The 18,952-nt window shown below is 39.0% G+C and overlaps 14 non-coding genes across 14 annotated transcripts; all 14 read right to left on the reverse strand.

Annotated features, from left to right (window-relative positions):
- Positions 1–20: 20 nt before the first annotated feature.
- On the reverse strand, positions 21–93 carry TRNAV-CAC (transfer RNA valine (anticodon CAC)). The gene has a single exon. It is a non-coding gene; the product is annotated as a tRNA-Val (tRNA).
- A 1,673-nt stretch (positions 94–1,766) lies between these two features.
- On the reverse strand, positions 1,767–1,839 carry TRNAV-CAC (transfer RNA valine (anticodon CAC)). Its single transcript has one exon. It is a non-coding gene; the product is annotated as a tRNA-Val (tRNA).
- Positions 1,840–2,419: 580 nt separating this feature from the next.
- Positions 2,420–2,492, reverse strand: TRNAV-CAC (transfer RNA valine (anticodon CAC)). Its single transcript has one exon. It is a non-coding gene; the product is annotated as a tRNA-Val (tRNA).
- A 1,251-nt stretch (positions 2,493–3,743) lies between these two features.
- TRNAV-CAC (transfer RNA valine (anticodon CAC)) lies at positions 3,744–3,816 on the reverse strand. Its single transcript has one exon. It is a non-coding gene; the product is annotated as a tRNA-Val (tRNA).
- Positions 3,817–4,393: 577 nt separating this feature from the next.
- Positions 4,394–4,466, reverse strand: TRNAV-AAC (transfer RNA valine (anticodon AAC)). Its single transcript has one exon. It is a non-coding gene; the product is annotated as a tRNA-Val (tRNA).
- A 2,101-nt stretch (positions 4,467–6,567) lies between these two features.
- Positions 6,568–6,640, reverse strand: TRNAL-CAA (transfer RNA leucine (anticodon CAA)). Its single transcript has one exon. It is a non-coding gene; the product is annotated as a tRNA-Leu (tRNA).
- Positions 6,641–8,525: 1,885 nt separating this feature from the next.
- On the reverse strand, positions 8,526–8,598 carry TRNAV-UAC (transfer RNA valine (anticodon UAC)). Its single transcript has one exon. It is a non-coding gene; the product is annotated as a tRNA-Val (tRNA).
- A 145-nt stretch (positions 8,599–8,743) lies between these two features.
- On the reverse strand, positions 8,744–8,816 carry TRNAV-CAC (transfer RNA valine (anticodon CAC)). The gene has a single exon. It is a non-coding gene; the product is annotated as a tRNA-Val (tRNA).
- Positions 8,817–9,397: 581 nt separating this feature from the next.
- Positions 9,398–9,470, reverse strand: TRNAV-UAC (transfer RNA valine (anticodon UAC)). Its single transcript has one exon. It is a non-coding gene; the product is annotated as a tRNA-Val (tRNA).
- Positions 9,471–12,663: 3,193 nt separating this feature from the next.
- On the reverse strand, positions 12,664–12,736 carry TRNAV-AAC (transfer RNA valine (anticodon AAC)). The gene has a single exon. It is a non-coding gene; the product is annotated as a tRNA-Val (tRNA).
- Positions 12,737–15,711: 2,975 nt separating this feature from the next.
- TRNAV-UAC (transfer RNA valine (anticodon UAC)) lies at positions 15,712–15,784 on the reverse strand. The gene has a single exon. It is a non-coding gene; the product is annotated as a tRNA-Val (tRNA).
- Positions 15,785–15,929: 145 nt separating this feature from the next.
- Positions 15,930–16,002, reverse strand: TRNAV-AAC (transfer RNA valine (anticodon AAC)). The gene has a single exon. It is a non-coding gene; the product is annotated as a tRNA-Val (tRNA).
- A 581-nt stretch (positions 16,003–16,583) lies between these two features.
- On the reverse strand, positions 16,584–16,656 carry TRNAV-UAC (transfer RNA valine (anticodon UAC)). Its single transcript has one exon. It is a non-coding gene; the product is annotated as a tRNA-Val (tRNA).
- A 577-nt stretch (positions 16,657–17,233) lies between these two features.
- Positions 17,234–17,306, reverse strand: TRNAV-CAC (transfer RNA valine (anticodon CAC)). Its single transcript has one exon. It is a non-coding gene; the product is annotated as a tRNA-Val (tRNA).
- Positions 17,307–18,952: the final 1,646 nt, after the last annotated feature.

Raw genomic sequence — 18,952 nt, forward strand, 5'->3', positions numbered from 1 at the left:
TGTTTTGGTTTTACATAAAATGTTTCCGCCCGGTTTCGAACCGGGGACCTTTCGCGTGTGAGGCGAACGTGATAACCACTACACTACGGAAACTGCTTGTCAAACTCATAAAGTTGCAACACACTTCACTGGTATAGACCTATGCCAACAATGAAGAATCATGAAATCATCATCTTCATGAAAGCACATTTAACGTGCAATTTAAAAAAAACACGATTTTTTTTGGTTATACGTAAAATGTTTCCACACGGTTTCAAACCAGGACCCTTTCACGTGTTAGGCGAACGTGATAACCACTACACTACGGAAACTGCTAGTCAAACTTGTGAAGTTGCAACACACTTCACTGGTATAGGCCTATGCCAACAATGAAGAATCATGAATTCATTATCTTCATGAAAGCACATTTTAGGTCCAATTTAAATAAAATAGATTTTTATTGGTTATACGTAAAATGTTTCTGCCCGGTTTCGAACCAGGGACCTTTCGCGTGTTAGGCAAACATAATAAGCAATACACTACGTAAACTGCTTGTCAACCTTGTGAAGCTGCAACATACTTCACTGGTATAGACCTATGCCAACAATGAAGAATCATGAAATCATCATCTTCATGAGGGCACATTTTACGTGCAGTTTAAATAAAACACGATTTTTTTTGGTTATACGTAAAATGTTTCCACCCGGTTTCAAACCAGGACCCTTTCACGTGTTAGGCTAACGTGATAACCACTACACTACGGAAACTGCTTGAAGAACATGTAACGTAGCAACATATTTCACTGAAATATTTCGAAACGTCTAGTGTCAAATCATTAAATCATCAAGTTCATGAAGGCATATTTTACGTCCACTTTAAATAAAATACAAATTGTTTTGGTTTTACATAGAATGTTTCCGCCCGGTTTCAAACCAGGAACCTTTCACATGTTAGGTAAACGTAATAACCACTACACTACGGAAACTGCTTGTCAAACTCGTGAAGTTGCAACACACTTCACTGGTATAGGCCTATGCCAACAATGAAAAATCATGAATTCATTATCTTCATGAAAGCACATTTTAGGTCCAATTTAAATAAAATACGATTTTTATTGGTTATACGTAAAATGTTTCCGCCCGGTTTCGAACCAGGGACCTTTCGCGTGTTAGGCGAACATGATAACCAATACACTACGGAAACTGGTTGTCAAACTTGTGAAGCTGCAACATACTTCACTGGCATAGGCCAATGCCAACAATCATCATCTTCATGAAATCATCATCTTCATGAGGGCACATTTTACGTGCACTTTAAATAAAACAGGAATTTGTTTTGGTTTTACATAAAATGTTTCCGCCCGATTTCGAACAGGGGACCTTTCGCGTGTTAGGCGAACGTAATAACCACTACACTACGGAAACTGCTTGCCAAACTCGTCCAGTTGCAACACACTTCACTGGTATAGGCCTATGCCAACAATGAAGAATCATGAAATCATCATCTTCATGAAAGCACATTTAACGTGCAATTTAAAAAAAACACGATTTTTTTTGGTTATACGTAAAATGTTTCCACCCGGTTTCGAACCAGGGACCTTTCGCGTGTAAGGCGAACATGATAAGCAATACACTACGGAAACTGATTGTCAAACTTGTGAAGCTGCAACATACTGCACTGGCATAGGCCAATGCCAACAATGAAGAATCATGAAATCATCATCTTCATGAGGGCACATTTTACGTGCACTTTAAATAAAACAGGAATTGTTTTGGTTTTACATAAAATGTTTCCGCCCGGTTTCGAACCGGGGACCTTTCGCGTGTGAGGCGAACGTGATAACCACTACACTACGGAAACTGCTTGTCAAACTCATAAAGTTGCAACACACTTCACTGGTATAGACCTATGCCAACAATGAAGAATCATGAAATCATCATCTTCATGAAAGCACATTTAACGTGCAATTTAAAAAAAACACGATTTTTTTTGGTTATACGTAAAATGTTTCCACACGGTTTCAAACCAGGACCCTTTCACGTGTTAGGCGAACGTGATAACCACTACACTACGGAAACTGCTAGTCAAACTTGTGAAGTTGCAACACACTTCACTGGTATAGGCCTATGCCAACAATGAAGAATCATGAATTCATTATCTTCATGAAAGCACATTTTAGGTCCAATTTAAATAAAATAGATTTTTATTGGTTATACGTAAAATGTTTCCGCCCGGTTTCGAACCAGGGACCTTTCGCGTGTTAGGCGAACATGATAAGCAATACACTACGGAAACTGCTCGTCCAATTTGTGAAGCTGCAACATACTTCACTGGCATAGGCCAATGCCAACAATGAAGAATCATGAAATCATCATCTTCATGAGGGCACATTTTACGTGCACTTTAAATAAAACAGGAATTGTTTTGGTTTTACATAAAGTGTTTCCGCCCGGTTTCGAACCGGGGACCTTTCGCGTGTGAGGCGAACGTGATAACCACTACACTACGGAAACTGCTTGTCAAACTCAGAAAGTTGCAACACACTTCACTAGTATAGACCTATGCCAACAATGAAGAATCATGAAATCATCATCTTCATGAAATCATCATCTTCATGAGGGCTCATTTTACGTGCACATTAAATAAAACAGGAATTGTTTTGGTTTTACTTAAAATGTGTCCACCCGGTTTCAAACCAGGGACCTTTCGCGTGTTAGGCGAACATGACAACCACTACACTACGGACACTGCTTGAAGAACATGTAACGTAGCAACATATTTCACTGAAATAAGTCCAAACGTCCAGTGTCAAATCATGAAATCATCAAGTTCATGAAGGCATATTTTACGTCCACTTTAAATAAAATACAAATTGTTTTGGTTTTACATAGAATGTTTCCGCTCGGTTTCAAACCAGGAACCTTTCACGTGTTAGTCAAACGTAATAACCACTACACTACGGAAACTGCTTGTCAAACTCGTGAAGTTGCAACACACTTCACTGGTATAGGCCTATGCCAACAATGAAGAATCATGAATTCATTATCTTCATGAAAGCACATTTTAGATCCAATTTAAATAAAATAGATTTTTATTGGTTATACGTAAAATGTTTCCGCCCGGTTTCGAACCAGGGACCCTTCGCGTGTTAGGCGAACATGATAACCAATACACTACGGAAACTGCTTGTCAAACTTGTGAAGCTGCAACATACTTCACTGGCATAGGCCAATGCCAACAATGAAGAATCATGAAATCATCATCTTCATGAGGGCACATTTTATGTGCCCTTTAAATAAAAAAGGAATTGTTTTGGTTTTACATAAAATGGTTCCACACGGTTTCGAACCGGGGACCTTTCGCGTGTGAGGCGAACGTGATAACCACTACACTACGGAAACTGCTTGTCAAACTCGTGAAGTTGCAACACACTTCACTGGTATAGACCTATGCCAACAATGAAGAATCATGAAATCATCATCTTCATGAAAGCACATTTAACGTCCAATTTAAATAAAATACGATTTTTTTTGGTTTTACGTAAAATGTTTCCACCCGGTTTCAAACCAGGACCCTTTCACGTGTTAGGCGAACGTGATAACCACTACACTACGGAAACTGCATGTCAAACTTGTGAAGTTGCAACATACTTCACTGGCATAGGCCAATGGCAACAATGAAGAATCATGAAATCATCATCTTCATGAGGGCACATTTTACGTGCACTTCAAATAAAACAGGAATTGTTTTGGTTTTACATAAAATGTTTCCGCCCGGTTTCGAACCAGGGACCTTTCGCGTGTGAGGCGAACGTGATAACCACTACACTACGGAAACTGCTTGTCAAACTCATAAAGTTGCAACACACTTCACTGGTATAGACCTATGCCAACAATAAAGAATCATGAAATCATCATCTTCATGATAGCACATTTAACGTGCAGTTTAAATAAAACACGATTTTTTTTGGTTATACGTAAAATGTTTCCACCCGGTTTCAAACCAGGACCCTTTCACGTGTTAGGCGAACATGATAACCACTACATTACGGAAACTGTCAAACTTGTGAAGTTGCAACATACTTTACTGCCATAGGCCTATGCCAACAATGAAGAATCATGAAATCATCATCTTCATGAGGGCACATTTTACGTGCAATTTAAATAAAACAGGAAATGTTTTGGTTTACCGTAAAATGTGTCCACCCGGTTTCAAACCAGGAACCTTTCGCGTGTTAGGCGAACATGATAACCACTACACTACAGAAACTGCTTGAAGAACATGTAACGTAGCAACATATTTCACTGAAATAAGTCGAATAGTCCAGTTACAAATCATTAAATCATCAAGTTCATGAAGGCATATTTTACGTACACTTTAATTAAAATACGAATTGTTTTGGTTTTATGTAAAATGTTTCCACCCGGTTTCGAACCGGGGACCTTTCGCGTGTTAGGCGAACGTGATACCCACTACACTACGGAAACTGCTTGACGAACATGTAACTTAGCAACATATTTCACTGAAATAAGTCGAAACGAACAATGTCAAATCATTAAATCATCACGTTCATGAAGGCACATTTTGCGTCCACTTTAAATAAAATCCGAATTGTTTTGGTTTTAGATAAAATGTTTCCACCCGGTTTCAAACTAGGGACCTTTCGCGTTTGAGGCGAACGTGATAACCAGGACAAAACGGAAACTGCTTGAAGAACATGGGTAGTTGCTACATACTTCACTGGCATAGGCCTATGCCAACAATGAAGAATCATGAAATCATCACGTTCATGAAGGCACATTTTGCGTCCTCTTTAAATAAAATCCGAATTGTTTTGGTTTAACGTGAAATGTTTCGGCCCGGTTTCAAACCGGGGACCTTTCGCGTGTGAGGCAAACGTGATAACCACTACACTACGGAAACTGCTTGAAGAACGTGTAACGTAGCAACATATTTCACTGAAATAAGTCGAAACGAACAATGTCAAATCATTAAATCATCACGTTCATAAAGGCACATTTTGCGTCCACTTTAAATAAAAACCGAATTGTTTTGGTTTAAGATAAAATGTTTCCACCCGGTTTCAAACCAGGGACCTTTCGCGTTTGAGGCGAACGTGATAACCACGACAAAACGGAAACTGCTTGAAGAACATGGGTAGTTGCTACATACTTCACTGGCATAGGCCTATGCCAACAATGAAGAATCATGAAATCATCACGTTCATGAAGGCACATTTTGCGTCCTCATTAAATAAAATCCGAATTGTTTTGGTTTAACGTGAAATGTTTTTGCCCGGTTTCAAACCGGGGACCTTTCACGGGTTAGGCGAACGTGATAACCACTACACTACGGAAACTGCTTGTCAACTCCGTGAGGTTGCAACACACTTCACTGGTATAGGCCTATGCCAACAATGAAGAATCATGAATTCATTATCTTCATGAGGGCACATTTTACCTGCACTTAAAATAAAAAACGATTTTTTTGGTTATACATAAAATGTTTCCACCCGGTTTCAAACCAGGAACCTTTCACGTGTTAGGCAAACGTGATAACCACTACACTACGGAAACTGTCAAACTTGTGAAGTTGCAACATACTTCACTGAAATAAGTCGAAACGAACAATGTCAAATCATTAAATCATCAAGTTCATGAAGGCACATTTTGCGTCCACTTTAAATAAAATCCGAATTTTTTGGTTTTAGATAAAATGTTTCCACCCGGTTTCAAACTAGGGACCTTTCGCGTGTGAGGCAAACGTGATAACCACTCCAATATGGAAACAGCTTTTCCAAACTGCTAAGTTACAACACACTTCACTGGTATAGACCTACGCCAACAATGAAGAATCATTAAATCATCATCTTCATGAAAGCACATTCAACGTCCAATTTAAATAAAATACGATTTTTTTTGGTTATACGTAAAATGTTTCCAACCGGTTTCAAACCAGGAACCTTTCGCGTGTTAGGCGAACATGATAACCACTACACTACGGAAACTGCTTGAAGAACATGTAACGTAGCAACATATTTCACTCAAATAGGTCGAATCGTCCAGTTACAAATCATTACATCATCAAGTTCATGAAGGCATATTTTACGTACACTTTAATTAAAATACGAATTGTTTTGGTTTTACGTAAAATGTTTCCGCCCAGTTTCGAACCTGGGACCTTTCGCGTGTGAGGCTAACGTGATAACCACTACACTACGGAAAATGCTTGTCAAACTTGTGAAGTTGCAACACACTTCACTGGTATAGGCCTATGCCAACAAGGTGGAATCATGAATTCATTATCTTCATGAAAGCACATTTTAGGTCCAATTTAAATAAAATACGATTTTTATTGGTTATATGTAAAATGTGTCCACCCGGTTTCAAACCAGGAACCTTTCGCGTGTTAGGCGAACATGATAACCACTACACTACAGAAACTGCTTGAAGAACATGTAAAGTAGCAACATATTTCACTGAAATAAGTCGAAACGAACAATGTCAAATCATTAAATCATCACGTTCATGAAGGCACATTTTGCGTCCACTTTAAATAAAATCCGAATTGTTTTGGTTTAAGATCAAATGTTTCCACCCGGTTTCAAACCAGGGACCTTTCGCGTTTGAGGCGAACGTGATAACCACTACAAAACGGAAACTGCTTGAAGAACATGGGTAGTTGCTACATACTTCACTGGCATAGGCCTATGCCAACAATGAAGAATCATGAAATCATCACGTTCATGAAGGCACATTTTGCGTCCTCTTTAAATAAAATCCGAATTGTTTTGGTTTAACGTAAAATGTTTCTGCCCGGTTTCAAACCGGGGACCTTTCGCGTGTGAGGCAAACGTGATAACCACTACACTATGTCAACAGCTTGTCCAAACTGCTAAGTTGCAACACGCTTCACTGGTATAGACCTATGCCAACAATGAAGAATCATGAAATCATCATCTTCATGAAAGCACATTTTGCGTCCAATTTAAATAAAATACGATTTTTTTCGGTTATATGTAAAATGTTTCCACCTGGTTTCAAACCAGGGACCTTTCACGGGTTAGGCGAACGTGATAACCACTACACTACGGAAACTGCTTGTCAAATTTGTGAAGTTGCAACATATTTCACTGGCATAGGCCTCTGCCAACAATGAAGAATCATGAAATCATCATCTTCATGAGGGCACATTTGACGTGCACATTAAATAAAACAGGAATTGTTTTTGGTTATACTTACAATGTTTCCACCCGGTTTCAAACCAGGGACATTTCGCGTGTTAGGCGAACATTATGACGACTACACTTCGGAAACTGCTTGAAGAACATGTAACGTAGCAACATATTTCACTGAAATAGGTCGAAACGTCCAGTGTCAAATCGTTAAATCATCAAGTTCATGAAGGCATATTTTACGTCCACTTTAAATAAAATACAAAGTGTTTTGGTATTACATACAATGTTTCCACCTGGTTTCAAACCGGGGACCTTTCGCGTGTGAGGTGAACGTGATAACCACTACACTACGGAAACTGCTTGTCAAACTTGTGAAGTTGCAACATACTTCACTCGCATAGGCCTATGCCAACAATGAAGAATCATGAAATCATCATTTTCATGAGGGCACATTTTACGTGTACTTTAAATAAAACAGGAATTGTTTTGGTTTTACGTAAAATGTGTCCACCCGGTTTCAAACCAGGAACCTTTCGCGTGTTAGGCTAACGTGATAACCACTACACTACAGAAACTGCTTGAAGAACATGTAACGTAGCAACATATTTCACTGAAATAAGTCGAATCGTCCAGTTACAAATCATTAAATCATCAAGTTCATGAAGGCATATTTTACGTCCACTTTAATAGCTTAGATGTGTACGCCTTGACTTCAACATAGTCATTTCTGTGACCAGTCACTAGCTAATCACTCAGTTATTTCAATGCTAAATTCGCCTAGTTATTTCAATGCTAAATTCTACTGTTTGATTTGTACTAAGTGCCTCGGTGAATGTGTATGCTCTGACTTTAACGTAGCTATTTTTGTGACCAGTTACAAGCTAATCACGCAGCTATTTCAATGCTAAATTCTATGCTAATTCCTTTGTCAAGGGGTGCCTCTGCGGATGTGTATGCTTTAACTTAGCTATTTCAATGCTAAATTCTATGCTAATTCCTTTATCAAGGGGTGCCTCTGCGGATGTGTATGCTTTAACTTTTAACGTAGCTATTTCTGTGACCAGTCACAAGCTAATCACTCAGCCATTTCAATGCTAAATTATATGCTAATTCCTTTGTCAAGGCGCTTTGTTTCCTCTCACACAGCTTAAAGGTCGTGATCTGAACGTGGCTCTTTCACTCCAGCGCTGTCCTACCAGACAGTCTCGTCCCTTCACCTGATGAAGGCCGCTTGTGTTGTGGCCGAAACGTCATGAGAATATTATTGTGTTATTTTATTTTATCAATTTATTACTTTTTTCTCATTCTACGTGACTTTACCGAAAGAACCAAAGAAGAAAAATACGAATTGTTTTGGTTTTACATAAAATGTTTCCGCCCGGTTTCGAACCGGGGACTTTTCGCGTGTAAGGCTAACGTGATAACCACTACACTACGGAAACCGCTTGTCAAACTTGTGAAGTTGCAACACACTTCACTGGTATAGGCCTATGCAAACAAGGAAGAATCATGAATTCATTATCTTCATGAAAGCACATTTTAGGTCCAATTTAAATAAAATACGATTTTTATTGGTTATACGTAAAATGTTTCCGCCCGGTTTCGAACCGGGGACCTTTCGCGTGTGAGGCGAACGTGATAACCACTACACTACGGAAACTGCTTGAAGAACATGTAACGTAGCAACATATTTCACTGAAATAAGTCGAAACGAACAATATCAAATCATTAAATCATCACGTTCATGAAGGCACATTTTGCGTCCACTTTAAATAAAATCCGAATTGTTTTGGTTTTAGATAAAATGTTTCCACCCGGTTTCAAACTAGGGACCTTTCGCGTTTGAGGCGAACGTGATAACCACGACAAAACGGAAACTGCTTGAAGAACATGGGTAGTTGCTACATACTTCACTGGCATAGGCCTATGCCAACAATGAAGAATCATGAAATCATCACGTTCATGAAGGCACATTTTGCGTCCTCTTTAAATAAAATCCGAATTGTTTTGGTTATACTTACAATGTTTCCACCCGGCTTCAAACCAGGGACCTTTCGCGTGTTAGGCGAACATGATAACCACTACACTACGGAAACTGCTTGAAGAACATGTAACGTAGCAACATATTTCACTGAAATAAGTCGAATCGTCCAGTTGCAAATCATTAAATCATCAAGTTCATGAAGGCATATTTTACGTCCGCTTTAAATAAAATACGAATTGTTTTGGTTTCACGTAAAATGTTTCCGCCCGGTTTCGAACCGGGGACTTTTCGCGTGTAAAGCGAACGTGATAACCACTACACTACGGAAACTGGTTGGAGAACATGTAACGTAGCAACATATTTCACTGAAATAAGTCGAAACGTCCAGTGTCAAATCATTAAATCATCAAGTTCATGAAGGCATATTTTACGTCCACTTTAAATAAAATCCGAATTGTTTTGGTTTTAGATAAAATGTTTCCACCCAGTTTCAAACCAGGGACCTTTCGCGTTTGAGGCGAACGTGATAACCACGACAAAACGGAAACTGCTTGAAGAACATGGGTAGTTGCTACATACTTCACTGGCATAGGCCTCTGCCAACAATGAAGAATCATGAAATCATCACGTTCATGAAGGCACATTTTGCGTCCTCTTTAAATAAAATCCGAATTGTTTTGGTTATACTTACAATGTTTCCACCCGGCTTCAAACCAGGGACCTTTCACGTGTTAGGCGAACATGATAACCACTACGCTACGGAAACTGCTTGAAGAACATGTAACGTAGCAACATATTTCACTGAAATAAGTCGAAACGTCCAGTGTCAAATCATTAAATCATCAAGTTCATGAAGGCATATTTTACATCCACTTTAAATAAAATACAAATTGTTTTGGTTTTACATAGAATGTTTCCGCCCGGTTTCAAACCAGGAACCTTTCACGTGTAAGGCTAACGTGATAACCACTACACTACGGAAACTGCTTGTTAAACTCGTGAAGTTGCAACACACTTCACTGGTATAGGCCTATGCCAACAAGGAAGAATCATGAATTCATAATCTTCATGAAAGCACATTTTAGTTCCAATTTTATTAAAATACGATTTTTATTGGTTATACGTAAAATATTTCCGCCCGGTTTCAAACCGGGGACCTTTCCCGTGTTAGGCGAACGTGATAACCACTACACTACGGAAACTGCTTGAAGAACATGTAACGTAGCAACATATTTCACTGAAATAAGTCGAAACGAACAATGTCAAATCATTACATTATCACGTTCATGAAGGCACATTTTGCGTCCACTTTAAATAAAATCCGAATTGTTTTGGTTTTAGATAAAATGTTTCCACCCGGTTTCAAACCAGGGACCTTTCGCGTGTTAGGCTACCGTGATAACCACTTCAAAACGGAAACTGCTTGAAGAACATGGGTAGTTGCTACATACTTCACTGGCATAGGCCTATGCCAACAATGAAGAATCATGAAATCATCACGTTCATGAAGGCACATTTTGCGTCCTCTTTAAATAAAATCCGAATTGTTTTGGTTTAACGTAAAATGTTTCTGCCCGGTTTCAAACCGGGGACCTTTCGCGTGTGAGGCAAACGTGATAACCACTACACTATGTCAACAGCTTGTCCAAACTGCTAAGTTGCAACACACTTCACTGGTATAGACCTATGCCAACAATGAAGAATCATGAAATCATCATCTTCATGAAAGCACATTTTGCGTCCAATTTAAATAAAATACGATTTTTTTTCGGTTATACGTAAAATGTTTCCACCCGGTTTCAAACCAGGGACCTTTCACGGGTTAGGCGAACGTGATAACCACTACACTACGGAAACTGCTTGTCAAATTTGTGAAGTTGCAACATATTTCACTGGCATAGGCCTCTGCCAACAATGAAGAATCATGAAATCATCATCTTCATGAGGGCACATTTGACGTGCACATTAAATAAAACAGGAATTGTTTTTGGTTATACTTACAATGTTTCCACCCGGTTTCAAACCAGGGACATTTCGCGTGTTAGGCGAACATTATGACGACTACACTTCGGAAACTGCTTGAAGAACATGTAACGTAGCAACATATTTCACTGAAATAGGTCGAAACGTCCAGTGTCAAATCGTTAAATCATCAAGTTCATGAAGGCATATTTTACGTCCACTTTAAATAAAGTGGAAAGTGTTTTGGTTTTACATACAATGTTTCCGCCTGGTTTCAAACCGGGGACCTTTCGCGTGTGAGGCGAACGTGATAACCACTACACTACGGAAACTGCTTGTCAAACTTGTGAAGTTGCAACATACTTCACTCGCATTGGCCTATGCCAACAATGAAGAATCATGAAATCATCATTTTCATGAGGGCACATTTTACGTGTACTTTAAATAAAACAGGAATTGTTTTGGTTTTACGTAAAATGTGTCCACCCGGTTTCAAAACAGGAACCTTTCGCGTGTTAGGCTAACGTGATAACCACTACACTACGGAAACTGCTTGAAGAACATGTAACGTAGCAACATATTTCACTGAAATAAGTCGAAACATCCAGTGTCAAATCACTAAATCATCAAGTTCATGAAGGCATATTTTACGTCCACTTTAATAGCTTAGATGTGTAGGCCTTGACTTCAACATAGTAATTTTTGTGACCAGTCACTAGCTAATCACTCAGTTATTTCAATGCTAAATTCGCCTAGTTATTTCAATGCTAAATTCTACTGTTTGATTTGTACTAAGTGCCTCGGTGAATGTGTATGCTCTGATTTTAACGTAGCTATTTTTGTGACCAGTTACAAGCTAATCACTCAGCTATTTCAATGCTAAATTCTATGCTAATTCCTTTATCAAGTTGTGCCTCTGCGGATGTGTATGCTTTAACTTAGCTATTTCAATGCTAAATTCTATGCTAATTCCTTTATCAAGGGGTGCCTCTGCGGATGTGTATGCTTTAACTTTTAACGTAGCTATTTCTGTGACCAGTCACAAGCTAATCACTCAGCCATTTCAATGCTAAACTATATGCTAATTCCTTTGTCAAGGCGCTTTGTTTCCTCTCACACAGCTTAAAGGTCGTGATCTGAACGTGGCTCTTTCACTCCAGCGCTGTCCTACCAGACAGTCTCGTCCCTTCACCTGATGAAGGCCGCTTGTGTTGTGGCCGAAACGTCGTGAGAATATTATTGTGTTATTTTATTTTATCAATTTATTATTTTTTCTCATTCTACGTGACTTTACCGAAAGAACCAAAGAAGAAAAATACGAATTGTTTTGGTTTTACATAAAATGTTTCCACCCGATTTCGAACCGGGGACTTTTCGCGTGTAAGGCTAACGTGATAACCACTACACTACGGAAACTGCTTGTCAAACTTGTGAAGTTGCAACACACTTCACTGGTATAGGCCTATGCCAACAAGGAAGAATCATGAATTCATTATCTTCATGAAAGCACATTTTAGGTCCAATTTAAATAAAATACGATTTTTATTGGTTATACGTAAAATGTTTCCGCCCGGTTTCGAACCGGGGACCTTTCACGTGTTAGGCGAACGTGATAACCACTACACTACGGAAACTGCTTGAAGAACATGTAACGTAGCAACATATTTCACTGAAATAAGTCGAAACGAACAATGTCAAATCATTAAATAATCACGTTCATGAAGGCACATTTTGCGTCCACTTTAAATAAAATCCGAATTGTTTTGGTTTTAGATAAAATGTTTCCACCCAGTTTCAAACCAGGGACCTTTCGCGTTTGAGGCGAACGTGATAACCACGACAAAACGGAAACTGCTTGAAGAACATGGGTAGTTGCTACATACTTCACTGGCATAGGCCTCTGCCAACAATGAAGAATCATGAAATCATCACGTTCATGAAGGCACATTTTGCGTCCTCTTTAAATAAAATCCGAATTGTTTTGGTTATACTTACAATGTTTCCACCCGGCTTCAAACCAGGGACCTTTCGCGTGTTAGGCGAACATGATAACCACTACGCTACGGAAACTGCTTGAAGAACATGTAACGTAGCAACATATTTCACTGAAATAAGTCGAAACGTCCAGTGTCAAATCATTAAATCATCAAGTTCATGAAGGCATATTTTACATCCACTTTAAATAAAATACAAATTGTTTTGGTTTTACATAGAATGTTTCCGCCCGGTTTCAAACCAGGAACCTTTCACGTGTAAGGCTAACGTGATAACCACTACACTACGGAAACTGCTTGTCAAACTCGTGAAGTTGCAACACACTTCACTGGTATAGGCCTATGCCAACAAGGAAGAATCATGAATTCATAATCTTCATGAAAGCACATTTTAGTTCCAATTTTATTAAAATACGATTTTTATTGGTTATACGTAAAATATTTCCGCCCGGTTTCAAACCGGGGACCTTTCCCGTGTTAGGCGAACGTGATAACCACTACACTACGGAAACTGCTTGAAGAACATGTAACGTAGCAACATATTTCACTGAAATAAGTCGAAACGAACAATGTCAAATCATTACATTATCACGTTCATGAAGGCACATTTTGCGTCCACTTTAAATAAAATCCGAATTGTTTTGGTTTTAGATAAAATGTTTCCACCCGGTTTCAAACCAGGGACCTTTCGCGTGTTAGGCTACCGTGATAACCACTTCAAAACGGAAACTGCTTGAAGAACATGGGTAGTTGCTACATACTTCACTGGCATAGGCCTATGCCAACAATGAAGAATCATGAAATCATCACGTTCATGAAGGCACATTTTGCGTCCTCTTTAAATAAAATCCGAATTGTTTTGGTTTAACGTAAAATGTTTCTGCCCGGTTTCAAACCGGGGACCTTTCGCGTGTGAGGCAAACGTGATAACCACTACACTATGTCAACAGCTTGTCCAAACTGCTAAGTTGCAACACACTTCACTGGTATAGACCTATGCCAACAATGAAGAATCATGAAATCATCATCTTCATGAAAGCACATTTTGCGTCCAATTTAAATAAAATACGATTTTTTTTCGGTTATACGTAAAATGTTTCCACCCGGTTTCAAACCAGGGACCTTTCACGGGTTAGGCGAACGTGATAACCACTACACTACGGAAACTGCTTGTCAAATTTGTGAAGTTGCAACATATTTCACTGGCATAGGCCTCTGCCAACAATGAAGAATCATGAAATCATCATCTTCATGAGGGCACATTTGACGTGCACATTAAATAAAACAGGAATTGTTTTTGGTTATACTTACAATGTTTCCAACCGGTTTCAAACCAGGGACATTTCGCGTGTTAGGCGAACATTATGACGACTACACTTCGGAAACTGCTTGAAGAACATGTAACGTAGCAACATATTTCACTGAAATAGGTCGAAACGTCCAGTGTCAAATCGTTAAATCATCAAGTTCATGAAGGCATATTTTACGTCCACTTTAAATAAAGTGGAAAGTGTTTTGGTTTTACATACAATGTTTCCGCCTGGTTTCAAACCGGGGACCTTTCGCGTGTGAGGCGAACGTGATAACCACTACACTACGGAAACTGCTTGTCAAACTTGTGAAGTTGCAACATACTTCACTCGCATTGGCCTATGCCAACAATGAAGAATCATGAAATCATCATTTTCATGAGGGCACATTTTACGTGTACTTTAAATAAAACAGGAATTGTTTTGGTTTTACGTAAAATGTGTCCACCCGGTTTCAAAACAGGAACCTTTCGCGTGTTAGGCTAACGTGATAACCACTACACTACGGAAACTGCTTGAAGAACATGTAACGTAGCAACATATTTCACTGAAATAAGTCGAAACATCCAGTGTCAAATCACTAAATCATCAAGTTCATGAAGGCATATTTTACGTCCACTTTAATAGCTTAGATGTGTAGGCCTTGACTTCAACATAGTAATTTTTGTGACCAGTCACTAGCTAATCACTCAGTTATTTCAATGCTAAATTCGCCTAGTTATTTCAATGCTAAATTCTACTGTTTGATTTGTACTAAGTGCCTCGGTGAATGTGTATGCTCTGATTTTAACGTAGCTATTTTTGTGACCAGTTACAAGCTAATCACTCAGCTATTTCAATGCTAAATTCTATGCTAATTCCTTTATCAAGTTGTGCCTCTGCGGATGTGTATGCTTTAACTTAGCTATTTCAATGCTAAATTCTATGCTAATTCCTTTATCAAGGGGTGCCTCTGCGGATGTGTATGCTTTAACTTTTAACGTAGCTATTTCTGTGACCAGTCACAAGCTAATCACTCAGCCATTTCAATGCTAAACTATATGCTAATTCCTTTGTCAAGGCGCTTTGTTTCCTCTCACACAGCTTAAAGGTCGTGATCTGAACGTGGCTCTTTCACTCCAGCGCTGTCCTACCAGACAGTCTCGTCCCTTCACCTGATGAAGGCCGCTTGTGTTGTGGCCGAAACGTCGTGAGAATATTATTGTGTTATTTTATTTTATCAATTTATTATTTTTTCTCATTCTACGTGACTTTACCGAAAGAACCAAAGAAGAAAAATACGAATTGTTTTGGTTTTACATAAAATGTTTCCGCCCGGTTTCGAACCGGGGACTTTTCGCGTGTAAGGCTAACGTGATAACCACTACACTACGGAAACTGCTTGTCAAACTTGTGAAGTTGCAACACACTTCACTGTTATAGGCCTATGCCAACAAGGAAGAATCATGAATTCATTATCTTCATGAAAGCACATTTTAGGTCCAATTTAAATAAAATACGATTTTTATTGGTTATACGTAAAATGTTTCCGCCCGGTTACGAACCGGGGACCTTTCGCGTGTTAGGCGAACGTGATAACCACTACACTACGGAAACTGCTTGACGAACCTGTAACGTAGCAACATATTTCACTGAAATAAGTCGAAACGAACAATGTCAAATCATTAAATCATCACGTTCATGAAGGCACATTTTGCGTCCTCTTTAAATAAAATCCGAATTGTTTTGGTTTAACGTGAAATGTTTCTGCCCGGTTTCAAACCGGGGACCTTTCGCGTGTGAGGCAAACGTGATAACCACTACACTACGGAAACTGCATGTCAACCTCGTGAAGTTGCAACACACTTCACTGGTATAGGCCTATGCCAACAATGAAGAATCATGAAATCATCACGTTCATTAAGGCACATTTTGCGACCTCTTTAAATAAAATCCGAATTGTTTTGGTTATACTTACAATGTTTCCACCCGGCTTCAAACCAGGGACCTTTCGCGTGTTAGGCGAACATGATAACCACTACACTACGGAAACTGCTTGAAGAACATGTAACGTAGCAACATATTTCACTGAAATAAGTCGAATCGTCCAGTTGCAAATCATTAAATCATCAAGTTCATGAAGGCATATTTTACGTCCGCTTTAAATAAAATACGAATTGTTTTGGTTTCACGTAAAATGTTTCCGCCCGGTTTCGAACCGGGGACCTTTCGCGTGTAAAGCGAACGTGATAACCACTACACTACGGAAACTGCTTGTCAAACTCGTGAAGTTGCAACACACTTCACTGGTATAGGCCTATGCCAACAAGGTAGAATCATGAATTCATTATCTTCATGAAAGCACATTTTAGGTCCAATTTAAATAAAATACGATTTTTATTGGTTATACGTAAAATGTTTCCACCCGGTTTCAAACCAGGAACCTTTCGCGTGTTAGGCGAACGTGATAACCACTACATTACGGAAACTGTCAAACTTGTGAAGTTGCAACATAATTCACTGCCATAGGCCTATGCCAACAATGAAGAATCATGAAATCATCATCTTCATGAGGGCACATTCAACGTCCAATTTAAATAAAACAGGAAATGTTTTGGTTTACCGTAAAATGTGTCCAACCGGTTTCAAACCAGGAACCTTTCGCGTGTTAGGCGAACATGATAACCACTACACTACAGAAACTGCTTGAAGAACATGTAACGTAGCAACATATTTCACTGAAATAAGTCGAATAGTCCAGTTACAAAGCATTAAATCATCAAGTTCATGAAGGCATATTTTACGTACACTTTAATTAAAATACGAATTGTTTTGGTTTTATGTAAAATGTTTCCGCCCGGTTTCGAACCGGGGACCTTTCGCGTGTGAGGCGAACGTGATAACCACTACACTACGGAAACTGCTTGAAGAACATGTAACGTAGCAACATATTTCACTGAAATAAGTCGAAACGAACAATGTCAAATCATTAAATCATCACGTTCATGAAGGCATATTTTACGTACACTTTAATTAAAATACGAATTGTTTTGGTTTTATGTAAAATGTTTCCGCCCGGTTTCGAACCGGGGACCTTTCGCGTTTGAGGCGAACGTGATAACCACGACAAAACGGAAACTGCTTGAAGAACATGGGTAGTTGCTACATACTTCACTGGCATAGGCCTATGCCAACAATGAAGAATCATGAAATCATCACGTTCATGAAGGCACATTTTGCGTCCTCATTAAATAAAATCCGAATTGTTTTGGTTTAACGTGAAATGTTTCTGCCCGGTTTCAAACCGGGGACCTTTCACGGGTTAGGCGAACGTGATAACCACTACACTACGGAAACTGCTTGTCAACCTCGTGAAGTTGCAACACACTTCACTGGTATAGGCCTATGCCAACAATGAAGAATCATGAATTCATTATCTTCATGAGGGCACATTTTACCTGCACTTAAAATAAAAAACGATTTTTTTGGTTATACATAAAATGTTTCCACCCGGTTTCAAACCAGGAACCTTTGACGTGTTAGGCAAACGTGATAACCACTACACTACGGAAACTGTCAAACTTGTGAAGTTGCAACATACTTCACTGAAATAAGTCGAAACGAACAATGTCAAATCATTAAATCATCAAGTTCATGAAGGCACATTTTGCGTCCACTTTAAATAAAATCGGAATTTTTTGGTTTTAGATAAAATGTTTCCACCCGGTTTCAAACCAGGGACCTTTCGCGTTTGAGGCGAACGTGATAACCACGACAAAACGGAAACTGCTTGAAGAACATGGGTAGTTGCTACATACTTCACTGGCATAGGCCTATGCCAACAATGAAGAATCATGAAATCATCACGTTCATGAAGGCACATTTTGCGTCCTCATTAAATAAAATCCGAATTGTTTTGGTTTAACGTGAAATGTTTCTGCCCGGTTTCAAACCGGGGACCTTTCACGGGTTAGGCGAACGTGATAACCACTACACTACGGAAACTGCTTGTCAACCTCGTGAAGTTGCAACACACTTCACTGGTATAGGCCTATGCCAACAATGAAGAATCATGAAATCATCATTTTCATGAGGGCACATTTTACGTGTACTTTAAATAAAACAGGAATTGTTTTGGTTTTACGTAAAATGTGTCCACCCGGTTTCAAAACAGGAACCTTTCGCGTGTTAGGCTAACGTGATAACCACTACACTACGGAAACTGCTTGAAGAACATGTAACGTAGCAACATATTTCACTGAAATAAGTCGAAACATCCAGTGTCAAATCACTAAATCATCAAGTTCATGAAGGCATATTTTACGTCCACTTTAATAGCTTAGATGTGTAGGCCTTGACTTCAACATAGTAATTTTTGTGACCAGTCACTAGCTAATCACTCAGTTATTTCAATGCTAAATTCGCCTAGTTATTTCAATGCTAAATTCTACTGTTTGATTTGTACTAAGTGCCTCGGTGAATGTGTATGCTCTGATTTTAACGTAGCTATTTTTGTGACCAGTTACAAGCTAATCACTCAGCTATTTCAATGCTAAATTCTATGCTA

The sequence above is a fragment of the Petromyzon marinus genome, chromosome 37 (assembly GCF_048934315.1).
Source record: "Petromyzon marinus isolate PM22_M1 ecotype Great Lakes invasive population chromosome 37, UKy_Petmar_22M1.pri1.0, whole genome shotgun sequence".
NCBI classification, from domain to species: domain Eukaryota; kingdom Metazoa; phylum Chordata; class Hyperoartia; order Petromyzontiformes; family Petromyzontidae; genus Petromyzon; species Petromyzon marinus.